General features: G+C 37.9%; 1 non-coding gene across 1 annotated transcript; it reads right to left on the bottom strand.

Annotated features, from left to right (window-relative positions):
- Nucleotides 1-5,754: 5,754 nt before the first annotated feature.
- LOC133315715 (small nucleolar RNA R71) lies at nt 5,755-5,861 on the bottom strand. The gene has a single exon (XR_009752121.1). It is a non-coding gene; the product is annotated as a small nucleolar RNA R71 (small nucleolar RNA).
- Nucleotides 5,862-6,160: the final 299 nt, after the last annotated feature.

Below are 6,160 nucleotides of genomic sequence, written 5' to 3'. Positions count from 1 at the left end.
ATTATCACCAGAAATCATATTTCCTAGTCCTATGTATCATTTATAACTTATTTCCAAACCTAGAGCTCAAAATTCATTCGGCGCGCTTTACGGTGCATCTGTATCGCGATATTTTTACCCAGTAAAAATAATATTCATCAAATTTCAGAAACTTTTCTAACCACTCAATTTTTTGTTTTGAATCCATTTCCAGTGTTAATTTTTTCATTTGAGATCTTCTACTCAATTTTTCTTTCCTTAGGTTACGTGTTTGGCAAATTATCATTTTATCCTTCTTTTGTATTTTTGCCCTAATTTCAGGATTTTCACTAATCCTACCCCTTAATCCATATTTTCATATGTAATTATATATTTTAGAAATACGAGGTGTTATAGTCTCCATCTTCTCCCTTTCTATCTTCTCCAACTTTGCTTCAACCTTATTCCAAATTTCTCCTTATATTTCTATTGTTGTTGACGATGTTGTAACATTCCTGGTTCGTGGTTTTGATAAAGACCCCTTACTTTCTTGTCTATCTTCTTTGTAGTATAATGGTGATTGGTTCTGTTATTTTTAGTAGTTCCTCATATCCAGCAATGGGAACGTTTGCCTCTCTGCACAACACGATAATCAATCTAGGAAATCATAAAAAACCAATATGAACTTTTGCATAGCATATTTCATATAGAACTACATGGTTGTCGTTCTTGGTGCCAAGTTATCTCAGCTTGATTATGAAACAGGCGCTAAGCTGATTTTGGAGGAGTGTCGCATCAGAGAGCACTATTTGTGCTGGGTTCTCCGATTTATGAAGTTTCTCCATTTGTACCAAACCCCGGAATCTATGCTAACTAGGGCGAAGCGGATTGCCTCCAATGGACTAATGAAGTACATAGAGGATTATGTGATCTTTGATGTTGGCAGGCTCATCCATAAATTTGAAGTCGAGCTAGATGCCGAATTTGGTGGATGACCTTGGTTATAGCCAGGTCTTGTCTTTGTTTGATTCATTGTTTGTCTCCTTTTCTTTTTCACCTTGTAGCCTACATGTCGAGCCCGGACTATTTGAGCTTCATAAGAAAATAGGCGCATGGTAAGGGGGAGGCCCCCACTACCAGCTCTTCTCTTGGGTCAGTGCCAAATAAGAGAAGGCTGGAGGTTGACTGTCAGCCCCATCAACTGAGGGCGGGAGTTTGTAACAAATCGTCTTTGTCTCTGAGGCTAGTCTAGATCTGCCTTCACCTCCTCCAGCTATGATGGTTTCTGACGACCCCAACATCATCAAGCTATTAAAGAGGGAGCACTGGGAGGTCGGTCTTTTTCACGATCTTCCCTCCATGATTCGGACTCCCTTGGTCTTCACTTTGAGGGCTCCCCTCAAGAAAATTGAGATCAAACAATTCAAGCGTGTTGAACTACTAACTCTAAAGGCGACCTTTTTGGTTCTGTCTTTCATGAATCTCCGGGTCAGTTATGAATCCCAAAGTGTGGACAACGTGGCTCTAGGAGCACAAGTGGAGATATACCTTCTTTCTCTTGCTTTATTTGCAAACCAAGGAAGTAGTTCAAATCTCCCATTATAGACATCTCAAACTCACTTGTCATCATATTAGCGAATTCTTCACAAAGAAATTCATTAGTAGAACAAAAAATGATATCATCAACATAAATTTGAACAAGTAAAGTATGATCATGCTTTCTTTTAACGAACAATATAGTATCTACTTTACCTCTATCAAATTCATTATCAAGTAGAAACTTACTCAATTTTTCATACCAAACTCCCAGAGCTTGTTTAGAGCGTATAAAGCCTTCTTTAATCAAGAAACATGATTAGGAAAGTCCTACCACTCAAAATCGGGTGGTTGATGAACATATACCTCCTCTTAAATCAATCCATTTAAAAATATAGATTTGACATCCATTTGATATAGTTTGAAATCATATATGCTAGAATAAGCAAGTAGCAATCTAACAGCTTCAAGTCTTGCAACTGGTGCAAAGGTTTCATCATAGTCTATTCCTTCTTCTTGATTGTAACCTTTAGCTACTACCCTTGCCTTGTTCCTTGTCATGACACCATTTTCATCAAGTTTGTTTCTAAACATCTACTTAGTGCCAATGACTTGATGATCATTTGATTTTGGGACAAGCTCCCAAACTTTATTCCTAATAAATTGATTGAGCTCCTCTTGCATAGAAAGCATCGAATTCTCATCAAGAGCTTGGGTTCAACTTGAGAAACAAAAGCTGGATGATTGCAAGCATTCCTTCAAAAACTTATAGTAGAAACACCTTTGAAATTTCTCCAATAATGGCATCCATGGGGTGTGACTTAGAATATTTCCAATCCTAATTGGAATAATTATCTAAGAAATTGTTTTCATGTCATGTTAATGAGGAATCATGATTTATAGTTTGGCAAGTTGATGTTAGTGTGTGGAAATATGCTTAGAGTGGGAGTTAAATGTGATTAGAATTAAGATTAAAGTTTAAAAATTATAAAAGAATTCTATGAACCCTAATCTATGCTATTTGACTACCTTATGAATAATGAATGGGAATGTGTTTAATTATTATTTGAATGTGTTGAACCATAGGTCAAGAAGACTATGTTTATGAAGTTTTGATGATAACAAAGCACCAAGAAGTACCAACATAGCTCAACATGAAAGCTAACATTACAGGGCAAGGCAACAAGTTACAAATGGTACAATGAGCCTATAACAAAGTGCAAACATAGAAAGAAGGCTCAAATATTCAAAGTCAAAGTGTAACATCCCGAGCGCTGACGAGGGCGGGGAGTGATCGCCGGTACAAAGAGGCATGGACAAGGAGCGGCTCCTGACAGGCTTCCAGCGGGGGGTTACATGCATGAATGAATCGAATCGACACACGAAAGAGAGGGATTCCAAAGACTGTGCAGGTGTGAGACTGCACAGTTTGGGATAGCTTATAAGAATTAATTGGTACTACATATACTAACAAGATGCATCTACTTTTCGGTAGCCCGGAACGGAAGAACTCTGTAGTTAAGCGTGCTTGACTTGGAGAAATTCCGGGATGAGCGACCTCTTGGGAAGTTTTCCCGGGAAGTGTGCGAGTGAAGAAAAAGCACACTAAAAAGTCTCGTGTTAGTATGTGGGGATAGTCATTGATTCTTGAAGCGGCCGGGCGTTACAAGTGGTATCAAAGCAGGGCCTCTCTTCCAGTACGGTGTGGTTTGAGGACGAACCAGGCAGAAGCTGGTGAACATGTAACATCCCGAGCGCTGACGAGGGCGGAGAGTGATCGCCGATGCAAAGAGGAATGGACAAGGAGTGGCTCCTGACAGGCTTCCAGTAGGGGGTTACATGCATGAATGAATAGAATTGACATCCGAAAGAGAGGGATTCCAAAGACTGTGCAGGTGTGAGACTGCACAGTTTGGGATAACTTATAAGAATTTATTGGTACTACCTATACTAACAAGATGCATCTACTTTTCGGTAGCTCAGAACGGAAGAACTCCGTAGTTAAGCGTGCTTGACTTGGAGCAATTCTGGGATGGGTGACCTCCTGGAAAGTTTTCCCGGGAAGTGTGCGAGTGAGGAAAAAGCACACTGAAAAGTCTCGTGTTAGTATGTGGGGATAATAATTGATTCTTGAAGCGGCCAGGCATTACAAAACTAGCAGAGAAGAAAGAGTTCCCATTGGCTAAGAGGAAAGCATGGCATGGGAAGTGCAGAAGAAAAGGAAAATCTCAACAATAAGTGTCCCATCTAGCAACTTGTGTCCCTATGAGCACTGTTCACACAGCCCCTTTCATGCAGTCAAGAAAATAATTCAATGAAAATTACAAGTTTTTCCACCCACTCTTCTGCCTATAAATAGGACTTTCCAACACAAAAAAATCATCGAATTCATTAAGAAGAGATCACTTAGTTTTATTTGTAGTTTTTACTTTTCAGTTGTATAGTTTAGCAGTAGTTAAGTGATAGCACTCTTCCTCTATACTATATCACCATTTGAGACTCCTCACGAGCAACAACCATACTTCTCTATTTTATTTTATTGTAACCTAATTGTTTCTTATCAATATAAGTTGTTATTTCTCTTCTCTTTCATTTGTTATCTCTGAACTGAATCTCGGGTCTATGAGACTTTAGTTTGGAATAATCATGTTTATTGTTATAGCCATAGGCTAAGTTATTTGTGGAACGAAAAAGCTGCGAAGTTCTTAAAGAACTATTTTCAGAACTTTTGCACTGAAGCTTTTGTATTTTTGTGATTAAGTGTGCTATATTCATTGTGTATCAATGGAAATTGAACTAATACTGAGAAAGGAAATTCCATAAGGAAGGGATTTCAAACAGCTTAATCAGAGATGGAAGGTAGTGTTGTGAAAACAACATTACTGGTTGCCTTAGGAAAAAAGAACCACCTCGTTCACTGAAGGTTTTGAACTTAGTAACTGTTGGAGTCAAGGGAGCCATAGGAATATGAAAACTTGTGAGCCATTAAAGTCCATGAGCTGAGAAATCAGAGTTTGCAGTGAAAAGACCTGAACAAATTCAGAAGGGTTAAGTCTTGAGTTGAGAATATATCTATTTAAGAATGGAACAGTGGATCTGTTCCTTGTGTTAAAAACTGTTTTTATCCACCCATATTGTTGTCTCTTAATTATTGTTATGCTATTGTTATTTTTTTTATTAAATCTTGTGACAACAACATCAAATCTCCAATAAATATTGTTGTTCCTTCTCTCATCAAGAAGGATTTCATATATAACGACGCGAGGAGTTGTTTGAAGTCAGACTGAACCTACTATCCTTGAGGAACGTTGTCAAGATAGTAGGGAACGTTCGACCAAATAGTTGAAATACTGTCTTTTCTTTTCATTTTTAATTCTTTATAAAATAGTTTAAGGTATAATTTAGAGATCTATCCTCGTTGGAACAATAATCTGGGCATTAATAGTCTCATTTATTACTTGATGCGTGCGCTTGCGCACTTGGGTTGAAGTCAAGAGAACGAATGTGTTTTTTCTTGATGAACTGAATTAAGGGAACGTCCTTTCATAGAATATATTAAGCATCCAACAAGTTCACACCCAACAAGTTTTTGGTGTCGTTGCCGTGGATAGTTACACTAAATTCTGTCCTTAATATTGTTTTAAGTTCATACTCTGTATATATTTCATTTGTTAATTCTTTATTATATACTCTGTTGTTTATACTGTTTATGTTTTATGGTTTATGAGTGAAAAATCTGAAACAGATTATCACCACTCCACTAAAATTCCTTAGTTCTTCTTTGATCCTGAACCTGAACGCACTTTTCACAGGAGAAGAAGAGATCTAAGAGAAAATATTTTTGAAACAAAAATGGCTGATAATAATAACAATAACGAAGAGATTCCTCCTGAACAGAACTTCAGAGCTTCAGCTGCTCCTTCAAGGAACAGACCAGAAAGAGGAGTAATCCTCCCTCATGTTGTAGTTCCCAACTTTGAGCTTAAACCTAACATGTTTAATATGATTAGGGAGGTTGGAGTTTTTATGGGACTTCCTGCAAAAGATCCTTATACACACCTCAATAACTTTCAAGATATTTGTGATAATTTTAGAATTGAGGGTGTGACAGAGGAAAGTATGCGGATGAGGCTGTTCCCTCACTCTTTGGGCTCAAAAGCCAAAATCTGGATGAAATTCCTTACCCCAGGATCCATATACTCATGGGAAGAACTCTCTAACAAGTTCATAGAGAGATTTCTCCCTATGTCTCGTCAAGCTAATGTTAGAGCAGAGCTCTCTAATTTCAGAATGTTTTATGGAGAGAATCTCTATGAAGCATGGGAGAGGTATAAGGACATTATCAGAAAATGTCCTAACCATGGAGTGGGAAAATGGAGGATTTTACAATCTTTTTATAAGGGAATTGACCATACTTCTCAATCACATTTAGATTTTCCTGCAAGAGGATACTTTTTCATAGGAACTCTTGAATCCAGATATGAGATAATAGAAGGTACTGCAGAAAGATGTCTTCAATGGCCACTAGAAAGAATAAGCCCAGTGAGGAAGCCATACATGCTAGAATTGGATAAGCAAACCGCCATGGAAGCTCAACTGGCTGCACTAATGAATGAAGTGAAGAATCTGAAAGCTGACAAGGAACAACTAAGAATGGAAGTCTTAC

This window comes from Gastrolobium bilobum, unplaced genomic scaffold, assembly GCF_033153095.1.
Source record: "Gastrolobium bilobum isolate Gb01-03AN ecotype WA unplaced genomic scaffold, APGP_CSIRO_Gbil_v1 utg3292, whole genome shotgun sequence".
Classification (NCBI taxonomy): Eukaryota; Viridiplantae; Streptophyta; class Magnoliopsida; order Fabales; family Fabaceae; genus Gastrolobium; species Gastrolobium bilobum.
Note: the sequence above shows the minus strand (reverse complement) of the source record. Positions and strands in the feature narration are given on the sequence as shown.